At 39.5% G+C, this 13,592-nt stretch overlaps 1 protein-coding gene across 1 annotated transcript in view; it reads right to left on the bottom strand.

Annotated features, from left to right (window-relative positions):
• Window positions 1–6,430: 6,430 nt before the first annotated feature.
• Syx8 (syntaxin 8) overlaps window positions 6,431–13,592 on the bottom strand; it is a 65,506-nt gene continuing 58,344 nt past the window's right edge. Inside the window, exon 8 of the mRNA XM_067148770.2 lies at window positions 6,431–6,574. The gene's annotated coding sequence lies outside the window, so the exon portion shown is untranslated. The remainder of the gene's footprint in view (window positions 6,575–13,592) is intronic.

Below are 13,592 nucleotides of genomic sequence, written 5' to 3'. Positions count from 1 at the left end.
GTTCAGGGTACTTACAGGAGTTAGACAAGGCTGTAATATTTCACCTTTGCTGTTCGTAGTTTACATGGATCATCTGCTGAAAGGTATAAAATGGCAGGGAGGGATTCAGTTAGGTGGAAATGTAGAAAGCAGTTTGGCCTATGCTGACAACTTGGTCTTAATGGCAGACTGTGCCGAAAGCCTGCAGTCTAATATATTGGAACTTGAAAATAGGTGCAATGAGTATGGTATGAAAATTAGCCTCTCGAAGACTAAATTGATGTCAGTAGGTAAGAAATTCAACAGAATCGAATGCCAGATTAGTGATACAAAGCTAGAACAGGTCGATAATTTCAAGTATTTAGGTTGTGTGTTCTCCCAGGGTGGTAATATAGTAAGTGAGATTGAATCAAGGTGTAGTAAAGCTAATGCAGTGAGCTCGCAGTTGCGATCAGCAGTATTCTGTAAGAAGGAAGTCAGCTCCCAGACGAAACAATCTTTACATCGGTCTGTTTTCAGACCAACTTTGCTTTACGGGAGCGAAAGCTGGGTGGACTCAGGATATCTTATTCATAAGTTAGAAGTAACAGACATGAAAGTAGCGAGAATGATTGCTGGTACAAACAGGTGGGAACAATGGCAGGAGGGTACTCGGAATGAGGAGATAAAGGCTAATTTAGGAATGAACTTGATGGATGAAGCTGTACGCATAAACCGGCTTCGGTGGTGGGGTCATGTGAGGCGAATGGAGGAGGATAGGTTACCTAGGAGAATAATGGACTCTGTTATGGAGGGTAAGAGAAGTAGAGGGAGACCAAGACGACGATGGTTAGACTCGGTTTCTCACGATTTAAAGATAAGAGATATAGAACTAAATGATGCCACAACACTAGTTGCAAATCGAGGATTGTGGCGACGTTTAGTAAATTCTCAGAGGCTTGCAGACTGAACACTGAAAGGCATAACAGTCTATAATGATAATGTATTTATGTATGTATGTATGTATGTATGTATGTTTTATATCTCCCCTCATCGCCCCCACCCCCTTGAAATGTTTTGAAAATAAAATACAGCCCATATTACTCACTCGCACTGAAGCTTTCTATGGGTGAAGTACGGTAATTTTTAAAATCGGTTCAGTAGTTTTTGAGCCTATCTGTTACAAACAAATATACAAATTTTCCCTCTTTATCATATTAGTATAGACAGAGAGAGAGATCCAGCAGTAACTGTGAGAACGTTTAGGCCTATATTAATTTCAGGTAGAAAATAAAGTGTACTGCAATTTGCATAATATTTTTGTTTCCATTTTTATCTTCACATTCCCTCAAATATTAATTTATTTTGCACAAGAATTATAGCTGCGACGAGACTCGAACTCACATCTACGAGTTTCGCCGACAAGTACAGTGACCAGTAGGCCACCACTTGGTTTGACTGTGATGTAACTCGAAAGTATACATGCGTTGCATTGAAATCGGTGATTCATCAATTGTTAAAAAAATATTAGGTTGCAGACCTGACATGTTTAAGTAAACTTTGTTCGTCTTTTAGTGTTCTATCACTTGCACTTTGTCCAAAGCGGATCCTGAGTCATGGCATTTGACCTCATTTTTTTCCAAAACAAAAGCGTATTGACCTAAACCCCACACAGGTACACTGAAGCTCGTTGAAAACAGTTGACTGCAAGGTCTGCCCACCCCTTGTTAGATATTTTTCTTGAGACACTTTTCATGTAATTGTAGGCGACTATGTTCACGACTGCAAGATAAGAGTGTGTAGAATTCTGCAAAGAATCCCTGCTGCCATTGCAGCATTAATAAGGCATTACATTATTTTCCCCGCAGTAAAAGAATGCCCGAAAATTATTCAAAACATATGGATTTTCACATTTACCCGGTGATGTAAGAGCCTTAGATTGCACTCATATAAAAATAATATTGAATGTTGTGATATAGCATTCCATTCTTTCATTTTTCGAGCACACTTGCATACTTACAAATAAAAATTTATAACCACATTTGTCCTGCATTCATCATAATAACGCTTTTGTTGCCTCTTACTACACATGCTTACATCTTAGCAGTCTGTGTTAACCATAACCTATAATAATGTCAACCATGTGGGACAAAATACTATTCTAACATACCGCTAAGGGTTAAGAAACAAAAGACGCTCACTGCCAAACGTGTTCAGAAATCTCACAGAAAAGTGTTAATTTGTCTTTAACAACTGTTTCATAACAAATGTTGGAAATGTGTTTGTGAAACAGGGCACTTTTAACCAAAGTGTTAAATTAGTAACAGTTGTTAGTAAACATTCATTAAGTAAAATTTAACACAGAGTTGGAGAAACCGGGCCTTACCCGAGTTGGATCTCAAGTTCCTTTCACTAGAGATAACAAAGAACATTTTCAGGGCTAGGAAAAATGTGATCGTACTAAGCGATAATAGCAAAAATTTGTGACGTGATAGGCGAGGTATTTTTATATAGATTTAATACAATGAGAATTGGGACTTTGAATTTACGACGTGTTAAGCGGAAAAACGTGTTAATGAGGAATGCACTAGAGCCTTACGTTAGCTGTGCCATGTTGGGGTACCACCAGGAACACTGCATTCTAATACAAGATGTCCTGAAAATGTCCACCTCGCAGCTGAACGCATGCCTGAACACGCTGCCTCGTTGATTGTTGGACACGTTGGAACACTCAAGGAATCAATGGCTAGCTAGTTCCACATGATGGCGAAGTACTGCAGTGTCCATAATGATATATCCCCGCATTCAACACACTTGGCTCGCAAACGATTGACCGTTCATCTGGGGTGTGCTATCTGTTTATTTGGGAACACACTTTGCAGACAAGGATACCATATTCACTAGAAACTTTGTAAGAATTACAGTAATTTTCATTTTTCAAACACTGAATTTAATTTTACCAATAATAGTAAATTGCCCCAAAGGCATCAATAACATAAAACAATTCATCCATCATCAAAATAAGTTCACCTTATTTTAAACAAAGCACTTTTTAAACCTATAACTGTGAAAATGCATGTATTGTTTTTATGTGATGTTTTCAGTATTCACTTCAGAGTAACGTTTAATTATGTTCATTTTCACTCATCCAAGATTTATCATATTTACACCATATCACACAATTTTAAGTCATATTTAGTTGAGAAAGCTGGCCCCATGGTGCGTATGTGTATATATATATGAATGGGGCTTACACAAGAAGATTTTAACTTATCGACTGGCAGCCAACATATGTTATTATGAATATTTTAGTTAAGAATATGTTTTAATTATACTTCAATAACATCTTAAGTAGTTAGTTGGTGAAAAGTTGTTTGGTTTTTTCAAATACGCTTTCAAACAAAACCTATAAAAGATACATACATACATACATACATACATACATACATACATACATACATACATACATACATACATACATTATCATTATCGACTGTTATGCCTTTCAGCTTTCAGTCTGTAAGCCTCTGAGAATTTACTAAACGTCGCCAAAATCCTCGATTTGCAACTAGTGTTGTGGCCTCATTTAGTTCTATACCTCTTATCTTTAAATCGTTAGAAACCGAGTCTAACCATCGTCGTCTTGGTCTCCCTCTACTTCTCTTACCCTCCATAACAGAGTCCATTATTCTCCTAGGTAACCTATCCTCCTCCATTCGCCTCACATGACCCCACCACCGAAGCCGGTTTATGCGTACAGCTTCATCCATCAAGTTCATTCCTAAATTAGCCTTTATCTCCTCATTCTGATTACCCTCCTGCCATTGTTCTCACCTGTTTGTACCAGCAATCATTCTTGCTGCTTTCATGTCTGTTACTTCTAACTTATGAATAAGATATCCTGAGTCCACTCAGCTTTCGCTCCCGTAAAGCAAAGTTGGCCTGAAAACAGACCGATGTAAAGATAGTTTCGTCTGGGAGCTGACTTCCTTCTTACAGAATACTGCTGATTGCAACTGCGAGCTCACTGCATTAGCTTTACTACACCTTGATTCAATCTCACTTACTATATTACCATCCTCGGAGAACACACAACCTAAATACTTGAAATTATCGACCTGTTCTAGCTTTGTATCACCAATCTGACATTCGATTCTGTTGAATTTCTTATCTACTGACATCAATTTAGTCTTCGAGAAGCTAATTTTCATACCATACTCATTGCACCTATTTTCAAGTTCCAAGATATTAGACTGCAGGATTTCGGCACAGTCTGCCATTAAGACCAAGTCGTCAGCATAGGCCAAACTACTTACTACATTTCCACCTAACTGAATCCCTCCCTGCCATTTTATACCTTTCAGCAGATGATCCATGTAAACTACAAACAGCAAAGGTGAAAGATTACAGCCTTGTCTAACTCCTGTAAGTACCCTGAACTAAGAACTCATTCTACCATCAATTCTCACTGAAGCCCAATTGTCAACATAAATGCCTTTGATTGATTTTAATAACCTACCTTTAATTCCATAGTCCCCCAGTATGGCAAACATCTTTTTCCCTCGGTACCATGTCATATGCTTTCTCTAGATCTACGAAAAATAAACACAACTGCCTATTCCTCTCGTAGCATTTTTCAATTACCTGCCGCATACTGAAAATGTGATCCTGACAGCCTCTCTGTGGTCTGAAACCACACTGGTTTTCATCCAACTTCCTCTCAATGACTGATCGCACCCTCCCTTCCAGGATGCCAGTGAAAACTTTGCCTGGTATACTAATCAATGAGATACCTCTATAGTTGTTTCCCTGCTGCTTGACGTAGCCTTTCCAGGTTATTACCAAAATCTTCGCATGACTTCTTTTTGGATTCAAGAACTATTTGTTTCTCTCTATTTCTTTCATCTACGTACCAATCCCTGTCTGCCTTGGCCCTTGTTTGGAGCCATTTCTGATAAGCCTTCTTTTTACGTTTACAGGCTGCTCTCACTTCATCATTCCACCAAGATGTTCGCCTTTTCCCATCTTTACACACAGTTGTTCCAAGGCATTCCCTTGCTGTTTCTATTACAGCATCCCTGTATGCCACCCATTCACTTTCTATATCCTGAACCTGCTTACTGTCTACTGTTCGAAACTTCTCACTAATCATATCCATGTACTTCTAATTTCCTCATCCTGGAGACTTTCTACCCTTATTCGTTTGCAGACAGATTTCACTTTCTCTACCCTAGGCCTAGAGATACTTAGTTCACTACCGATCAGATAGTGGTCTGTATCATCGAAAAATCCGCAAAAAACTCGTACACTCCTAACAGATTTCCTGAATTCAAAGTCTGTTAAGATATAGTCTATTATGGATCTGGTACCCCTAGCCTCCCATGTGTAGTGGTGAATAGCCTTATGCTTGAAGAATGTATTCGTAACAGCTAAACCCATACTAGCACAGAAGTCCAGCAAACGCTTCCCATTCCCATTAGCTTCCATATCTTCCGCACATTTACCAATCACCCTTTCGTATCCTTCAGTTCTATTCCCAACTCTCGCATTGAAATCGCCCATTAGCACTATTCTATCCTTGCTGTTGACCCTGATCACGATGTCACTCAATGCTTCATAAAACTTGTCAACTTCATCCTCATCTGCACCCCCACATGGTGAATACACGGACACAATTCTTGTCCTAATTCCTCTCACTGACAAATCTACCCACATCATTCGCTCATTTACGTGCCTAACAGAAACTATGTTGCATGCAATGGTATTCCTGATAAAGAGCCCTACCCCATACTCTGCCCTTCCATGCCTAAAGACATTTTTATGTTCATATTGAAAGAAGAGGAGTTAATATTTTAGTTAAGGACAAGTTATTAATAACTTTTTAAGCATTACTTCACCCCCACCCCCACCCCCCGTCCACCATACTTCCCCAATAGACAAAAAAGACTGATACGATAACATATAATGTGCTTACTTTTATCTTATTTACACCTAAGCTTTTGTAAATACAGCTGATAATGACTGCAAGGCAGTCAAAACTTGTACTGTTAATGATTTTATAAAATTGCCAAAGGCAAATAAAGTATCAATTAGGTGGATAAAATATTTTTTTTGATTGTTAGACTAATCCTCATGACAGATATTCAAAACTTGAACTTTATTTTACTTTAAGAAACATACACGGAAAGAATTTTGGCAGTTAATGGGATGGTGAGCAGCAAGGTTCAAACTAATCACCAGCAGGGTGTAAAAGAGTTCCCTCTCCTACCAACATGGTGGGATATTAAGATTTCAAAGAAAGCAAAATAAGTGATGTTCAGCAGCTACTTCAAAACATCAAGTGTCTGAGATGTAGCCTGTGCAAACCCTGAACCAGATGGAAGAATATGGTCAGGACACAGTACTCTGTGGCAGGGATGTTATACACATGTTCTGGTATTCCATAATCTACAGAAATGAATACAAAGACTGACTTAAATGTACTTTATAAAACAATATACCGAACAAAAAATATATCAAATACTTTGAAGTAACACAGTCCGTACGGTAGCAGCACTAACGTCTGTACTGCACACAAATCACAGACTTCCAATCTTGACGAGCCGTCCCAGGAGCCCTGAAAATCAAGAGAATAGCATAAATTACTAAAACAATAATCTACCTACCTATATATATATATATATATATATATATATAAAATCCCTATTTCTGTCTGTCTTTTACAGTGATGTTGAGAAAACAATGTTTCAACAGCTGGATTTAAAACCAGACATAGCCTATTACCTATCCATTACAAGAAAATACAATGAACATCTCACAACCACTATTTTTTAATCTTTTGAAGACAAATACATTTCTATCGCCATATTGACGTGCACAGTTCTGCGAAGCTTCATCAACTGGCACAAGTATCATTACACTTGCACTTGTCTTCTTTGTATTTGGAAATTTTGTAGTAAAAACCACATTACTGATCAGCTTCCACTCTCCGTGTATAAGATGCGTAGATGGGTTTGGCTGTATTGGTCAGTCCACATATCAACAGTAGCCGAGCAAGATTTGTCGTGTATAGCAGAAATAATCAGCAGCATTATTTTGCTTTGTATTTTATCTGCCTTTGCTTGGACGTTTCTACTGATGGTGGAAGGATGCGGTAACACATCAACAATATCTACTTTTCCAAAACTAGCACAGATATTAATCAGTTCTTGCCCTAATTCTCTAAAGCTTTCTCCGGTTAGAGTGTTAAATGTTTGGAAATCTTTGGCACACATGAAAACACGCGCTAGTTATGGTTTGCTTTGTAATGGAGGGCAATACTTGGCGAGAAAAGCCAGCATTAAATTTGGAAACGTGTTTTTTTTTAATGAGTTGTATTGGATTTATATGTTAACAGTGCAGTGCACATTTCACAGGAAACATACCCTGTCTGCTGACTATCTGCAGTGACCACAAGCAGGAACTTCTTCCAAACATCAGAACTCTCATAACGCTGTCCGTCGATTCACGTGGCATGGTGAACTTCAGCTCAAAACTAATGGGTACATCAACCATTCCTTCACCCTTTTATACCTCCGAATTCCCGGGCTATGCTCTATGTAAACAAGGGATTCCCTATATCTGAAAAAACCACACTGCTTGCAACGTCAGTAAAGCAAACAAGGCCATCCTCCTTAGTAAGCAGGCATCGCTTCAAACATGCCCTGTCGAATGAATTGGAGCAAACTCGGACATTTTAGCTTACACACTTCACTCACGCGTGATACTGGTTGCATATGCAGCAAGGCACATGATGTTCTGTCTTGGTTACACGCCTCAAGTTTGAACAATGCACGACACTAATTGACAAGTTTCATGCAGCATAGAATGACACTGTTGTCAGGGTAAACAGCAAGGATAGAACAGTGCTAACGGGTGATTTCAATGTGAGATTTGGAAATAGAACTGAAAGATACAAATGGGTGATTGGTAAATGTGGGGAAGATATGGAAGCTAATGGGAATGGGAAGCGTTTGTTGGAGTTCTGTGCTAGTATGGGTTTAGCAGTTACAAATACATTCTCCAAGCATAAGGCTATTCACCGCTACACATGGGAGACTAGGGGTACCAGATCCATAATAGACTATATCTTAACAGACTTTGAATTCAGGAAGTCTGTTAGGAATGTACAGGTTTTTCGGAGATTTTTCAATGATACAGACCAGTGTCTGATCTGTAGTGAACTAAGTATCTCTAGGCCTAGGGTAGAGAAAGTGAAATCAGTCTGCATACAAATAAGGGTAGAAAATCTCCAGAACAAGGAAATTAGACAGGAGTACATGGATATGATTAATGAAAAGTTTCGAACAATGGACAGTAAGCAGGTTCAGGATATAGAAATAGAATGGGTAGCATACAGAGATGCTGTAGTAGAAACAGCAAGGGAATGCCTAGGAGCGACTGTGTGTAAAAATGGCAAAAAGCTAACATCTTGGTGGAATGATGAAGTGAGAACAGCTTGTAAATGTAAAAAGAAGGCTTATCAGAAATGGCTCCAAACAAGACAGGGAATTATATGTAGATGAAAGAAACAGAGTAAATAGTTGTTGAATCCAAAAAGAAGTCATGGGAAGATTTTGGTAATAACCTGGAGAGGCTAGGTCAAGCAGCAGGGAAGCCCTTCTGGACAGTAATAAAGAATCCTAGGAAGGGAGGGAAAAAGGAAAAGAACAGTGTTTTTAGTAATTCAGGTGAACTCATAATAGATCCCAGGGAATCACTGGACAGGTAGAGGGAATACTTTGAAAATCTTCTCAACGTAAAAGGAAATCTTCATGGTGGCGTCGCTAACAACCAAGTTCATGGGGAGGAAGAAAATTATGTTGGTGAAATTACGCTTGAGGAAGCGGAAAAGATGGTAAATAAACTCCATTGTCATAAAGCAGCAAGAATAGATGAAATTAGACCTGAAATGGTGAAGTACAGTGGAAAGGCAGGGATGAAACGGCAACATAGAGCAGTAAGATTAGCATGGAGTGTTGGTAAGGTACCTTCAGATTGGACAAAAACAATAATTGTACCTATCTATAAGCAAGGGAATAGGAAGGATTGTAACAACTATCGAGGTATCTCACTGATTAGTATACCAGGCAAAGTATTCACTGGCATCTTGGAAGGGAGGGTGCGATCAGTGGTTGAGAGGAAGTTGGATGAAAATCAGTGTGGTTTCAGACCACAGAGGGGCTGTCAGGATCAGATTTTCAGTATGCGCCAGGTAATTGAAAAATGCTACGAGAGGAATAGGTAGTTTTGTTTATGTTTCGTAGATCTAGAGAAAGCATAGGACAGGGTACCGAGGGAAAAGATGTTCGCCATACTCTGGGGGACTATGGAATTAAAGGCAGATTATTAAAATCAATCAAAGGCATTTATGTTGACAATTGGGCTTCAGTGAGAATTGATGGTAGAATGAGTTCTTGGTTCAGGGTACTTACAGGGGTTAGGCAAGGCTGTAATATTTCACCTTTGCTGTTCGTAGTTTACATGGATCATCTGCTGAAAGGCAGTGGCGGCTGGTGCAGAAAATCAGTTGTGTGCTGTAACCCATCCCCCGTCCAAAAATAAAAATATTTAGAAACTTACGCGGTTTTCAAGAGGCTCTCCACTAAGTTTTTCATACTGAACAAACACGCAAACAAGCCCAACACATATACACATTCCTCATACAAAACTAATTAAACAGACAAATAACACCTTCAATCACAAAACATTCATGAACTCAGAAACACTTGGTGTGAGCGAGCACAAACAGAACTTCACAACGTAATAAAGTCACAAAAATCATTGAAATAAAATCAGCAACATCGCAATGCTAAATTACGTTATGTTGTTATAATGAAATTTATGTCCACCTCCGTAGTGTAACGGTTAGTGTTATTAGCTGCCATCCTCAGGGGCCCGGGTTCGATTCCTGGTACTGCCGGAAATTTAACAATGGCAGGAGGGCTGGTATGTGGTTGAAATGGCACATGGAGCTCACCTCCATTGGGGGTGTGCATGAAAAAAGCTGTACCACCTCGGGATGAGGACACGAGTTTACTTAGTGAAATTTATAAACTAGATATTTTGTAATTAAAGGACATCACAATATCATGTCCTTTTTTGACAACATAAAAAGTACATTTTTTATAGTTCATAGTGGCTATGGAATAGGCGAGTTGGGAGTATTAAAAGACCTGCAGCTGATGGCTTCCTCTACAGTATTTAGTTTCCCCGTTTGCTTTGAGCGATCCACTCTTAAATACTACCGCTGAGTCACCTGTCACGTTCTCATTTCGGTCGAAATACTGGTGTGATCAGTGCTGCCTCTATGTGGTCGAGTGAAGACTCGCTGTGAAGTGATGTCTTGGCTGTTCTTTCCACAGCCTATCGAAGAAGTTAGGCACGCATGCGCAAAAGGCGGAGTTCCTGCCTTGTGGCAAAAGATTTAGGAATTCTCGCTGTGCCACGCCGAGCTGTGATCTGCACAGCCAGCACCCGGCGTGGAGCGCACTACTAACGTGGTTGTGAGGAGAGTTGAATGATTTGTTATTCTTTGGCTGACATCTTTTTCATTGCACTGTATTTGATTGTAGATAATATTAAAGTAATTTATTTTTCAAATAGACAATGTGCTGCAGCACTTCAGCACATAAGGTACGGCCACCCCTGCTGAAAGGTATAAAATGGCAGGGGGGGATTCAGTAGTAAGCAGTAACCTCTAAGCTAGCTTTCTCCATAAGAGCCTGTGTATAGCCGCCATCTCGTGCAATCGTCCCCCTAGGCCGTCACCACCATCTTGTGCAATCACACATAGCCGGCATCTCTAACAGCATCTTGGTTTAAAAACTAAGATAATAGTATAGCTCGGTAAGTATGTTGAGAAGGGCAGCTTGCTTGCGGCGTGGCTAAGTCAGTCCCGCGCTATAATGTTTTACTTCCGTCAAGATAGTAGTAGTAAGCTATGTGCATGTGCGGCTGACAGCTGTCAAAAAAAAAGCACGTATAAATTGCCGCCACAACATTTCAAAGGTAGTAGCTAAGATAGCAGCACGATGCTCTGTTGATTAAAGATGGCCGCTGACAAAAGGCACGTGGCTTTGAAAAGCATGTGGAATTTCGAATTGCCCTCCACCACATGCATAAGGATAAGGTTTAGTGCCGTATAGATAGTAGCACGATGCTCTGATTTTTAAAGATGGCCGCTGTCAAAAAAAAGGCACATAGAAATTGCCGCCACCACATTTCAAAGGTAATGCCGTAAAGATGTCAGCACGATGCTCTGTTGATTAAAGATGGCTGCTGACAGCTGTCAAAAAAAGCACGTGGCTCTGTTCACAAACAAGAGCACGTGGAATTTCGAACTGCCCTCTACCACGTGCCTAAGGATAAGGTTTAGTGCCTAAAGAGGGCAGCACAATGCTGTGTTGATTAAAGTTGGCGGCTGTCAAAAAGCACGTGGCTTTGTTTACAAACAAGAGTACGTGGCTTTGTTTACAAAAATGACCTTGCCAGAGGTCAATGAGGTGGAGGCCTCTCCCGAGAGCCGGAGGGGGAGGTGGCTGCCGAACCCGTGACTGATACTACTAATGAGATACCTCAATAGTTGCTGCAATCCTTCTTGTTTCCTTGCTTGCAAATAGATGCAATTACTGCTTTTGTCCAATCTGAAGGTACCTTACCAATCTTACTACTCTATGAAGCCATTTCATCCCTGCCTTCCTGAGCTCAAGACTGTGATAATTATACCACAGCAGTTTTGGTATTCATGAGGAGTGCACTTCAATGTCCTCACCTTCTTATGTGAATGTTCACAATTTATTCTTTTTATGAGCATCAACGGACAGTGATAGATTAATGTCAATTTTAATTAACAAGTGTTCATCAAGATAAAAAATCCTTGTATATGGACCATACTGAATGTTTTAATTGTGTACATGTGTGTTTTTGCGACCATGTTTATGGTCAGAGCTTTTTAAGATTCAGTTCTAGTTGGCGTTTGTACTAAGACATTCAATTTTAATGACACTATGTCCTTCCTCCTTCTCTGCGAACCATGTGACCTTGCCGCGGTGGGGAGGCTGAGCCGCAGGTGCAGCCATATCGGATGGGTATCTGTTGAGAGACCAGACTAACGAATGGTTCATCGAAAGGGGGGTAGCAGCCTTTCGGTAGTTGCAAGGGCGGCAGTCTAGATGATTGACTGATACGGCCTTGTAATAATATTCAACATGGCTTAGCTGTGTTGATACTGCTACATGGCTGAAAGCAACGGGAAACTACAGCCGTAACTACCTCCTGAGGAAATGCAGCTCTCTCTGTATGAATGGTGTACTGATGATGGCTTCCTCCCGGTTAAAATATTCTGGAGGTAAACTAGTCCCCCATTCAAATCTCCGGGTGGGGACTACACGAGAGGGGGCGAGCATCGGGAAGATGGATACTGACATTCTGCGAGTCGGAGCGTGGAATGTTAGAAGTTTGAATCGTTGCGGTAGGTTAGAGAATCTGAAGATTAGAGCAGATGTAGGATGCAATAGTTATGTAGAAATGAAAAGGTTAGCACAGGATAGGGTGACGTGAAGAGCTGCATCAAACCAGCCTATGGACTGATGACTCAAACACAACATGTCCTTCCTCAAATTATCTTGCTAATGAATAGCTGAAGATGTCCGTTTACATCAGCTACAAATAGTCCTAGTTAAAAAAAAAAATTGTAATGATTAGGTAGTCAATAAAACTTTCATTAAGAAAATAAGTCAGAAATTCTTTTGCTATCGTACGGAGTGCGAAGCCATTGTTGTGAACGTACTTGCACCTCATTCTTATGAAATACTGCAGAAGGATTTAAATGAAGTCAGATTTGCTACAGTGTTTACAGATGCTTCTAATCATGGACGAAAATATTTTTTTTCTGTTATGGTTAGGTATTTTTTACCGCTACAGGGAGTCCGGGTTTGAATTTTGGAAATTGATGAACGTCCCGACAAAACAGCAGATATTGTTACCGATTATCTAACTGATATGTTTACAAAAAACAATCTTAATAGCACGATACTGTACCTCTGAATCAAAAACGACCTTGAACGCCAGACGACCCCCAATTTTTCCTTCAAAAAATTAAATCAGGCTTAAAAAAGATCTTTGTAAAATATATGAATGCCTTTCTTGTACACTACGCATTTTTAGACTATCTTTGTCTTCACACCAAACAATGGCTTTAGTAATACAATATTTTTTGGTGGCTGCACAATTATTCTTTATTTCTATGGGTTTTATATTTAAATTAAAAATTAAGAGTAAAATATTTCCACCTTTTCAATACAAAATCAAGTAATGTGGGTTACATTATGGAAGAAACATTTATTGGAACTAGTTTTGACCTATTTTTTAAGGTCATCATCTAAATTGCGAGTTGCATAATGTATCTGATATTATTACATTTTAAACATTAATACTGAAACCACCTATTCAATACTGGTTGAGTCTTTATGACTATAACAATGTCATTACATTAAGTTTGAGTGTGGTACATGTTTTGCCTGGCATTGCAGCATCATCAGCCATTAATTCTATCTCCAAGTCAGAGCTCTGAGTGGATGCTATTTTAGGATTAA

This window comes from Anabrus simplex, chromosome 5 (assembly GCF_040414725.1).
Source record: "Anabrus simplex isolate iqAnaSimp1 chromosome 5, ASM4041472v1, whole genome shotgun sequence".
In the NCBI taxonomy this organism is placed as follows: Eukaryota; Metazoa; Arthropoda; class Insecta; order Orthoptera; family Tettigoniidae; genus Anabrus; species Anabrus simplex.
This window is presented reverse-complemented; position numbering and strand designations above follow the sequence as displayed.